Source organism: Sceloporus undulatus, unplaced genomic scaffold, assembly GCF_019175285.1.
Source record: "Sceloporus undulatus isolate JIND9_A2432 ecotype Alabama unplaced genomic scaffold, SceUnd_v1.1 scaffold_16, whole genome shotgun sequence".
Taxonomy (NCBI): Eukaryota; Metazoa; Chordata; class Lepidosauria; order Squamata; family Phrynosomatidae; genus Sceloporus; species Sceloporus undulatus.
The window spans coordinates 4,188,264-4,199,082 of NW_024802938.1; the positions used below are offsets into that span (position 1 = coordinate 4,188,264).

Genomic DNA, 10,819 nt, shown 5'->3' on the forward strand with positions numbered 1-10,819 from the left:
AAAGATGAATCAAGATTCTTATCAAATGTTGTGAAGTCAACAGTCTGTTCATTGTACACATTCTTCGGGCAATCAAACAGATGGCTGAATACATGGACATCACTAGATGGCCAATACAGAAATCAAATAGAGTACATAGTAAGAAGCAGAAGATGGTGCAAAAACAAGATCACAAGTGGATTGTGGCACAGATCATGATTTTCTAGTACAGTTGGCCCTCCTTATACATGGATTTTCCATGCGCGGATTTGAGCATACGCGCATGGCAAACCCAGAAGTTGTCCCCAATGGTGGCACATGTGCACGGGGACAAAAGTCCCTCTCCTCCCCTCCTTTTTCCTTCCCCCCTGTTTACCTGCTCCATCACCGTGCCGCCGCCTCCAGCATCCTCACCATCTCCTGCTCCACCGCTGCGGGAAAGGCCGAGTGGTGCTCGTGGAGGCCAAGAGGCCTCCAAGCTGCACCCGGCTCTTCTGCAGCGGCGGTGGCGAGGAGGACGAGGCCAAGCTTCCTCCTCCACGCCGCTGCCACCACCGCGAAAGGGCTGGGTGCAGTCTGGAGGCCTCTTGGCCTCCACAAGCAGCACCCGGCCTTTTCCGCGGTGGCAGAGGAGGAGGCGGCAAGGACCAGGTAAGGGAGGGGAAGAGGGAGGGAGGATAGGTAGGTAGGTAGATGGGAGAGAGGGAGGGAGGGAGACTTTTGTCCCCAATGGCGGTGCATGTGCACGCGCACCGCCATTGGGGACAATGGGACTTGAGCATACGCAGATTTTGGCATACACGGAGGGGTCCGGAACGGATCCCCATGTATACCAAGGGCCCACTGTATTAAAATTAGAGTAAAGCTGAAGAAGAACATTAACTAAACTGGAGAGTCTAAATAATTGTGCTAAAGAATATCACTAATAATGTAAAGACCATAGAAAGGTTTTTCACACTAACCCATATGAGATATGAACTAGAAGGACTGTGGACCAAAATCAAGGACATTATCTAGGAAGAATGCAAAAAAAACAAAAAAAAAACAAAAACCCAACCTTTATATGTAGCCAAAAAGAAAAAAAAGTCTAGCTGGATAAACTCTTCAAACTGTTAAAGACAGATGAAAAACAAAAGTAAAAGGTAACAGAAATAGGATGATAATCCAGAATGAGATTGCTCAGCCAGTTGTTCTTAAGGACAAAGAAAACTATTACAATAATCAGTGCAATAGTGGAAGAGTACAAAAAAGGAAGAACAAGAGCCCACACCCACAAGATTCAAAAAACAAAGTGAAATGTAAACCAAAAGTAGGGGTGCTGAATGGTCAACAGAAGCATATTATGTGATAAGCACAAAATGAAGATATGACGGAAGCAGTACAATGAATAACTGTACAAAAGAGATGAAAAAAGACAAATTAATTCAAAACAGAATATTTTGACTCTACAACATTTTGTATTTCGAACCTACAATGTAGAATCTGAAATTTCAGAAAATAGAGGTTGCTCTTAAAACACTCGGGAGAAATAAATCACCAGAATTAGATGGCATGCCCATCCACCTGATTCAAGCTATACAGGCCATATTACAGATGGATTTATTCAACCAAGGAAGCCACAGTCCTAAGTTTGCAAGACTGAGCAGGGCTATTACAGTGGTACCTCGGGATACGAAATACCCAGGTTACGAATTTTTCGGGATACGAAAAAATCCCATAGGGATTTATTGTTTCGGGTTACGAAAGTTTTTTCGGGTTACGAAAAAACTCCGGCGCTATTTTAAATGGAGCCGCGGCAGAGCCGCGGCTTTTTCCCCATTAGCGCCTATGGGTTTTCGGCTTACGAAGGCTTTTTGGGTTACGAAAGCGGCCGCGGAACGAATTATTTTCGTAACCCGAGGCACCACTGTAATAACAGTCTCTTGAAGTTCCCTCATTCTCAGGGTCACTATAAGTTGAATCCATAAATAGAACTTGACAAATAACAATAAGAATGACAACAAATAGGCAATGTTTTCAGAGTTAAAATTTCTGAGAAAAGCAATAACTCTCTTGAAGCAAACTAAGTAGCCAAGTACAGCCAGAATCTCTACTGTGTGTAAAGAAACATAGGCCTTTTACAGACTGCCAAAATAAAGCTGCTTCGGGTCTCTTTGGAGGTATGCTATTTAAATGATGCATGCATCCTAAGAATCCAGAAGCTGCACCAAAGCTGCACTCCAGTGCTTAGGAATGGAGTGTGGCTTTGGCGCGACCTCCGGACTCTTAGGACCCATGCATCATTTAAATAGCATACCTCCAAAGAGTCCCGAAGCAGCTTTATTTGGGCAGTCTGTAACAGATGATAGAATCACTAAAATATTATTTTGAAAGATAGTAATGGATTTGTCGTGAGATGATGCTGTTAATTAAATAACCCCATTAAATAGCTGAGCATTCCCAGAAATTACAAAACTGAAAGGTGAATCTATAATATTTCTTCAGAGAGAGGCACTTGTTCTCTAACACTGAATTATACATGTTACAAGCTGTGTAAGGGTGCCCTCAGGTGGATGTAGAATGTTTTGAAGATTCATTCTTCTTTTGCTCGTACTTACTTCTTGCCCTGCTAAGTGTGTGGTTTGCAGAACTACCTTTATTAGATGAAGAGATGGCAACATTCCTGAGTATTCTTAATGAACACCAGCATGGGCAAAGTACCTGGTATTTATTTCATTCTCATCTAAATGGGGGCGGAAATCAAAACTTTTTCCCCCTTTGGGCAAGATGACTTATAGAGGATGTGTATTTTTTTGTGTGAAGTATTTGCTTGGCCAAAAAGGATGTGTGTGCACAAACCAAATGTATTTTGTGCAAAATACAAGGATTTTTGTACAAACTGGCATACATTATTTTTTTTAAAAAAAAGTTTATTAGAATTTTTTTAAAAAGAAAACAACATATATGTAAAGCTGCAAAATAGTACACAGTGGTGCTTTCTGCACCGCCATTTGGGACGTCCTCCGGACGTCCCATTTTAAAAAAGGGGCGTCTCTTATAGACGCCCCTGGGCCTAGTACGGACTCCGTCCGTACAAGATGGCGCCGGCCCTTCTACATGGCCGGTGCCATCTTTGCGTATTGGACGCTGAGCGTCCGTACGCGTCGCGCCGCTTGTGACATAGCGAGCGCGCCCCTGGCGCCTCGCTACGTTGCAAACGCGACGGAAAAAGAAGCTCCATTTTGGAGCTTCTTTTTCGGTCCGCGCGGGAGTCAGGCCGTGTGAAGGCTCCGACTCCCCTGCGGACCTGCTGGTGGCGGCGGCAGACCGCCGCAAAGCGGCGGTCTGTACCCCGCCAGTATTTCATATATAGTTATCATGATGTTATTTGACTTCCTTGTGGTTATTCTTGTAAGTTCAGGTATTTCTGATATCTTCTCTGTACCTTGTGACCAAGATATTTAGTATTCAATAAAGATTACATTGTCTCTATGCATGTTGTGTTTCCTTTATGTAGAACAATTTTAACTGTTTGCTTAATTAGCTTACTGAAAACCTTTCCCTAGCTAGCAAAAAGAATCTTGTCAACCTTATTTAAGCTTATTTTCTCCCATATATCTAGTTCATTTGGTTCACTAAGTTTCAAAAACTGTATTTTTCTTTCCATTTCTTTCATATAGTATTTCTGAACAGAATTTCAATGTTACGATTACTGTAGGAAAAATTTTGGTTTATAATCTCACTTCATAAACGAATTGTTATTTTATCCTATTTCCTTCTTAAAGCAGTATAGAACTCAAAGACTTTATATTATTCCAGTTAGTCCAATCTGTTCTGAAGAATATCCTCAAGTATATTCCATTCCTTTTCTATTTTTTGTGTCGGTTTCTGATTAATCGTGGATGTCATTTTATTCATATATTTCAGAAAGTGTTGGTCTTTTTAATCTCATTGCAGGTTGAAAAAAAATTTGATCAGTTTTTCAGTGAGGTGTCTCAATGTGTTGTGATGCACTTTCTCACTGAGCACACACAAATGTGTAAGTATTCACTGTGTTTCTATTCTCATCAAGCTTTCAGTAATGTGTGTTTCCTGTGATAGTGTTCTATTTAGCAGCACAATCACCGGACTATATTTATGTTTATCAGTGTTTCCTAGCCTTTTCTTTATCAGAGACCCCCCTTTCAAATATATTTTGCTGCTATGGACCTCCAAGACTTAAAACAGCAACAACTTTATATCTTTAGTATACTTGATTATCTGTACTGGCTATTTTATTTTATTCTGCAGTGTGTTTATGTACTTTGTTGTACTTTAGTCTTGTGTTTTAATATTTTATGTTATTGGAATATTTACAAATGTTTTATTCTGTAACTGGTAGAATTCAAGGAAATAGGCATGTTAGTCTGTAGAATTAGTATGTGGAGAGATCCTGTAGCATCTTTGAGACTAACTGAAATAAAGTAGTTAGCAGCAACTCCACTATATGCCTCTGAGGAAGTAGACTGAAGTCTATGAAAGCTCTGAAGCCAACTTCTTTATTTCAGTTAATTCAGAGGTGTGACAAGATCTTCCACATATTCTGTAAACTATTTGTAAGCACCATGTCCATGGATGGCAATATATAAATTGATGATGATAATGTGATGATGGCATCACCTGAACACTGAACCATTACAATTACACCCTCCAGTTTAAACCTTGCCTCAGAGGCATTAGAGGGGGGGAGACTTTTCTCTTGCCTCTTCGCACAGATAGCAGCTGGAGCAGACTGAATTGCAACATGCCGGCCAGCCAGCCAGCCTTTACCTTGGCTCTTGTAAGGACACTGAGGGCTCCTGGGGATCCCTGGACCACCAGTTAAGAATCAGTGGTGTTTATGATTCACAAGGCTGACTCAAGACACTTTTCTGCCTGTCTGAAGAACAAGATTAATTGCAGCTGAATCTTCCTTCTGCACTGGAACTGCAGGAAGATCTTTGCCTACAACCTTGTGGTAACAGCCCAGTTTAGCAAGTGTGGGGCAAACCACATGGCAAGTATCCAAATCCCAACATTTTCTGCCTAAGCTGACTGCCTTCCCCCTTTCCTAATGGTAGAACTGACACTCAGGATTGATTAGGGTCCAGTCTGAGTGATGAAATTCCTGCTAAAATAACACTTTAAAAATGAATGAATTGTATTATGACATAGATTTTATGAGCACTGTCTGCATCATCAAATGCATGGAATTGTTGCTTGGTTGGCAGATCTATGTATGTACATAGCAAATGAAGTGTTGAGCTTCCCAAGTCTGAACCTAATATCCCAAAAGTAAGCCATATTGCCTCCTGTTTTTCCCACATCCTCCTTTTTTTAAATGTATGAATCTTACCAGCAGTATTTCAGAGACCTGTCTCTCATTTTCCCGCCTACTATTAATCTCAAAATCTTAGCAGAAGTGTGTTAACTCTTTTGTTCCCCACCTTCAGCACTTCCTAAAGAGTCCTCTCTTGTTTCAGCCCTTAAAAAAAAACTATGTCCTAAGTAGTTATGGTAGCCCTCTTTTTGTTTCTAGGAAGACTCCTAGCATTTGGGAATATCAACTTTAAACAGATTTCCCACTCCTCACCCTGACAACCGCCCTACAGTTATCCTCCCCACCCCCCCTCTTCACCTCAACTGAGGCTGCTGCCACACTCTAGTATTAATTCAGTTTGAATCACTTTCAGCTGTCATGGCTCCATCCTATGGAATCTGGGAATTGTAGTTTGTCGTTGCCACTAGAGCTGTCTGACAGAGAAGGCTAAATATCTCACAAAACTACAAATCCAGACTTCCATAGCCATAAAACTGTGCTGATACACCAACTGTGCCCCTTCCTAGAATTGGAGGACCTAAAGATGGTGTGCACGTACTGGAGACCTCAAGGCTATGACTTATCCAATGCACTCTAACCTGGGCTATCATTGTACCAAATCAGGAAGCTCCATTGGTTCAGATATGGCAGTCAGAATGATTGTGGTACATTCAGAAGAGATCACGTCACACCAATCTTAAAAACACTTCACCCACTGCCAATTAGTTTCATGCCAAAATACAAAGTGTTGGTATTATTTTAAAGCCCTACATGGTTTGGGTCTGGGTTACCTACAGGGATCACCCTTTCCCATACCTTTGCTTTGTACACTCAGGTACTCTGGGAATGTTTGCTCCACTGGCCAGGACTAGACTGGCAACGGTTTCCCAGAGGACATTTTGTCTGCTTCCCCCCAAACTGGAATGACCTGCCAGAGAAGATTGACAACTGAAAAGGCGGATTGCATTTTTAAACAGCCTAAAAAACATACCTCGTCTGGCAAGCTTATCCAGTCAATTTTAATCATGACTTTTTAATCTGTATATGTTTATGAGTGTATTTTAATGATTTTATGTACTGTATTTTAACTGTGGGATTATGTGTTTTTAATTGTATTTTGTATTTTATATGCTGTACCCTGCCCGGGCTTGAGGGAGATGAGAAAAGAGAAGAGGAAGACGAGAAGAAGCAGAAGCGAAGCAGAGTTAAAGCAGTGCCAGACTGCCTTATTCTGCAGTGTAGATGCAGCCACTGTCACCTCATGTCCCCCCCCCCATTTCTGTGACCCTCTCGCCACCCCCTTTCTTCCTTTCTCCCCACTTCCCTTCTTCCCAGGAATATTTAAAGGATGCATCTAGACCTACTTGTTGCTTCTCTGCAACTGGGAACATCAAAGCAAATGTGATTGTTTGTCATAAATTAAAATTGCCGTGTCTCAAGTTATAAACAACAAAGATAGCACGTGAAGAAGGAGGGAGGCGGGAGGATGGTCAAGAGGTTAAAATGTTGGGATCTATAACAGTGGTAAGTATAAATAAGATGTGCTTTCCGTAGCAATGTTCCTGTCTGCTCTTAGTACCGTTGAGTGTGTTTATATAACTGTAGTACTGTACTTTCGCTCCTTATCCCTGGGTTATAATAGGGGCGTTCATCCACAGTGAAGAGGGGCTAAGGGGAAAAGGGCTGTCCTTACCTTCCTAGTTGTGTGAAAGATGGCATTTCAGCAGGTGAGGCAGCAGCAGATTCTGGGCTTGAATCAAACAAAAAACCAGGATACAATGGGTAGATGATAATTCCCACCTTCTCCTACCACCAAGTGAGGCTGCAACAAGGAATTACAATGGGATCCTGCTTGTTGGTGTTGCAACCTCTCTTGCTGGTGAGAGGGGGTCAAAATATCCTCCTCTTGTACTGTGATTATCTGTTAAGAGAGCCCCGTCTTGGAGCAGCTGCTGCCTGGAAACAGGTTAGGGGAAAGTTTGGCCAAGAGATGCTCTTGGTTGAGTATACATAACTAAATAACGTGCATCTGGGGAAATAGACTCAAGTTTATGAAAGCACATGCTACCAAATTTTCACTTTCAGTTAATCTCAAAAATGTTACCAGATCCCTTTGTATATACAGCATATCCTCGGTATACGACCCCTCACCGTACATGGATTTAAGGCCTATGCCGACAGTAACGGTGAGGAACAAACTGTTGCACATGCCCGAGGTACATGCACAGCAAGGTGCGCAGGAGCGCACCGCCCTTCAATAAATGGGACTCCAGCATATTTGAAATTAAGTAGCTGAGTAAAAAAATACTGGCCTATATTTGCAGGCTCCTAATCATCAGGGTTTAATCTCTTTTTTCAGTGCTCTCTACTGTACTTTCCCCCCCATCTTCCCAGTTCCACACTTTGCAACCTAAGTGCATGCTCACAGATATGCGGCAAACATGGTCAATGCTTGTACCACTGCTACTGCTACTACTACTGCTACCCTTGCCACCACTGTTACTAGTAGTACAATGCAGCCTCATGCTCATCCTCATTCTCTTCATCTTTTGCTGAAGCAAATGGGACAATGGAATGTCCTGTGTACAACACTTCCTGCTCCCTAGGAACTCCTAGGAAGGTCACAGTTTTGGTGACCCTTTGCATAATATTTACATTTGCTAATATTAATTGAGACTAGAATCATGGTAGGGTCTTATGTCTTAGTGACTGCGTCTGCCGGATTATAATTAGCCTAAATTATCCAGTAAAGGGCTGCTGTTACATTATGAAGTAATAGAGCCACCAAAGTGACTGTACACAATAGGATGGACATCACATCAGTCCCAGTGTTCATCAGGCATTCTGTCCGTGGCATGTTATGAGAGAAGGCAAGGTAAACATAGCTCCACTATGCCTAGGCCCAAAGGCAATGAAAGGCCCTCCCACCTTCCAAATGCCATTGTCCTGGACTTGGAGGGAGAAGAACTTGCAGTATCTGCTAGATTCCGTCCCTTCCCCATTGACATTCCCTCTCCTTTTGTATCATGTCTTTTTTAGACTGGAAGCTTAAAGGCAGGAAACTGTCAAATTAGTAACTGTAAATGATCTGAGAGGCTTTGTGGCTAAAGAGTCGAGCATAATACTCTAAATATAACAACAACAGCAGCAACAACAACAAACGTTATGCACCTCCATAGTTCAAATAAAGTGGTTTCATAGCACCTCTGCTATGTAACTAGATATATACAAGTATGTAACATAACAGGTTATATGGATTCCAGTGATGATGCAAATTTTAAAATCATTTTAATTTAAATAGCAATGCAATGCATTTTCCATACTGGGAAGGTTGTGACTGGATGACCTGTTTGTATGTTCATGAATCATAGAATTGTAGAGTTGGAAGAGACCACAAGGGCCATCCAGTCCAACCCCTAACATGCAGAACTCTCCCTCAAAGCCTCCCCTGGCCGGGGAGATACTATGATCACGGAGGTGGTTTTCCCAGGGTGCGGCTCTTCCATTGCACTCAAGGGTGTGCTGACCCCTGCATTTTACCCAAATGCAAGAAACTCAACTGCATAATTTGATCCACAAATTATACAGTCAAGTTTCCCGCATTTGGGGAATCGCATGGGTCAGCATGCTCGGAGTGCAATAGATGAGCCTCACCCTGGGAAAACCACCTTCGTGATCATAGTGTCTCCCCTGCCAAGGGATGCTTTGATAGAGAATTCCTGCTTGGCAGGGGGTTGGATTGATGGCCCTTGTGTGTCTTCTCGACTCTACAATTCATGTTCTATGAACACACAAATAGGTCACTCGTACAAACCTTCCAGTATGGTAAAAATGCATCACATTGCTATTTAAATTTAATGTTTTAAAATTTATGTTGTCCAGGTGCTTACTGTGATTGGTTCTTTCAAGACCCTTTCCTCTCTGTGATTCTTTGTCTTTCAGTCGCACATGGACGTTTTCATCCTGCCAACTATAGCACTTTAACCACTTACTCTGCTATGTCGCCATCCTATGGGAAATTGGGATTTTTGTTTCATGAGGTATTTAGAATTCTGTGCCAGAGAGCTCTAGTATCTCACCAAACTACAAACCCTAAGATATTGTAGGATAGAGCCATGGTGTTTACAGTGGCATGAATGTGCTATAAAAGTATAGTGTGAGCTATTGTACAATTCTTCAAAGAGAAAACACTGCTAATAGGCAGTAGAAATTGATGACCCTGATGTCAATGGGGAAGTGAATCTGTTCCAAGTTTTAGAATAATTTTTAGAGTACAGAGAATTAGCATGGTAACATGGTTTAAGCATTTGGAGACCAGGTTCAATTCCTCGCTTGGCCATAGAAACCCACTGTGTGACCTTGGGCAAGTCATGGTCTCTCAGCCTGATAGGATTGCTGGTCTTCGACTGTAATAATTCATTCATTGAGCCTGATAGGATGGCAAAGACAAACTTCCTCTGAAGAAACTTGCCATGAAAACCCTCTGATAGGTTAATTTTAGGGTCACCATACGTTGGAAATGACTTGAAGACACACAACACAACTAACAAGGTATCCAAGATGTTGAACCTGTTTTGCACAAAGGATTCAAAACCTTAGATGGCTCAAGTTCAAGTCCATACTGCAGCCCAGCACTATACGTGTAGCAGAGGGGACACCCCTTCCCCTCTACTGTTTTGTATGGAAATGGCATGTATTGTAGGCATGCACCTAAGTAAGCAATTTCCAACATTTCAGATAAAATAGGTGTGGGGTGTCTGTGTATGCCTGCAGGTAAGCATGCAAGCCTTTTAAAGGATTGGTGTTATAGGCAATTTGTTCCAAAATGGCATACATTGTAGAGCTGTCAAAGCCAAGTAGCACATGGAGCACAATGGTGATTGAAAAACATTTAGAGGCTTTGTTTTTTTTGTTCTCTGCTCAGTTGATATCAGCTGATAAGTCCCTTGTATATTCCTCCCAGAAACATCTCTGCTTCCAAACAAGATTATTAAGTTTGTATCTCCATGCAGGTGCTTTCTTATCAGTGCCAGGATGTTTATGAATACCGGTTTGATCATTATTTTGCATACTTCTATGCTGCAATTTAATTATCACTGTAGCTGCATTTCACACATCCCTTTCCTTTGATCTCACTATTATCATTGCCTTGTTCCCTTGCCTTCCCGTCTTCTAATCATCCATCCATCCATATATCTGTATCTACATCTGACAATTCCAGACTAGGGCAATGTATCATGTATCTGATGAAACAGGCAAAACTTTCTGCTATAAGTAATGTCTAAGTGTTGAAGGTGACGCGAAACTCTTGTGGTGGTTTTGTTGCAATAGACAGACACAGCTATCCGTCCACAGCCCTGTCATTAGAAGTAAAAGGAAAGTCCAATGTATCCTGTGATTGGAAGCCAGAACTGTCAGTCACAAAGACACCTCCTCTTCACCTGTCCCTTTGCCTTTTAATGGAGATGAAAGGTAACAGTTTTTGCAGATCCAGGCTGGACTCCTGCTGGTTTGTCCCATCTA

The 10,819-nt window shown here is 41.9% G+C and overlaps 1 non-coding gene and 1 pseudogene across 1 annotated transcript; one reads left to right on the forward strand and one right to left on the reverse strand.

The window, feature by feature from the left end:
* Positions 1 to 8,736: 8,736 nt before the first annotated feature.
* On the forward strand, positions 8,737 to 8,870 carry LOC121917400 (annotated as a pseudogene).
* On the reverse strand, positions 8,841 to 8,998 carry LOC121917397. Its single transcript, XR_006101018.1, has one exon. It is a non-coding gene; the product is annotated as a U1 spliceosomal RNA (small nuclear RNA).
* Between the last annotated feature and the right edge of the window lie 1,821 nt (positions 8,999 to 10,819).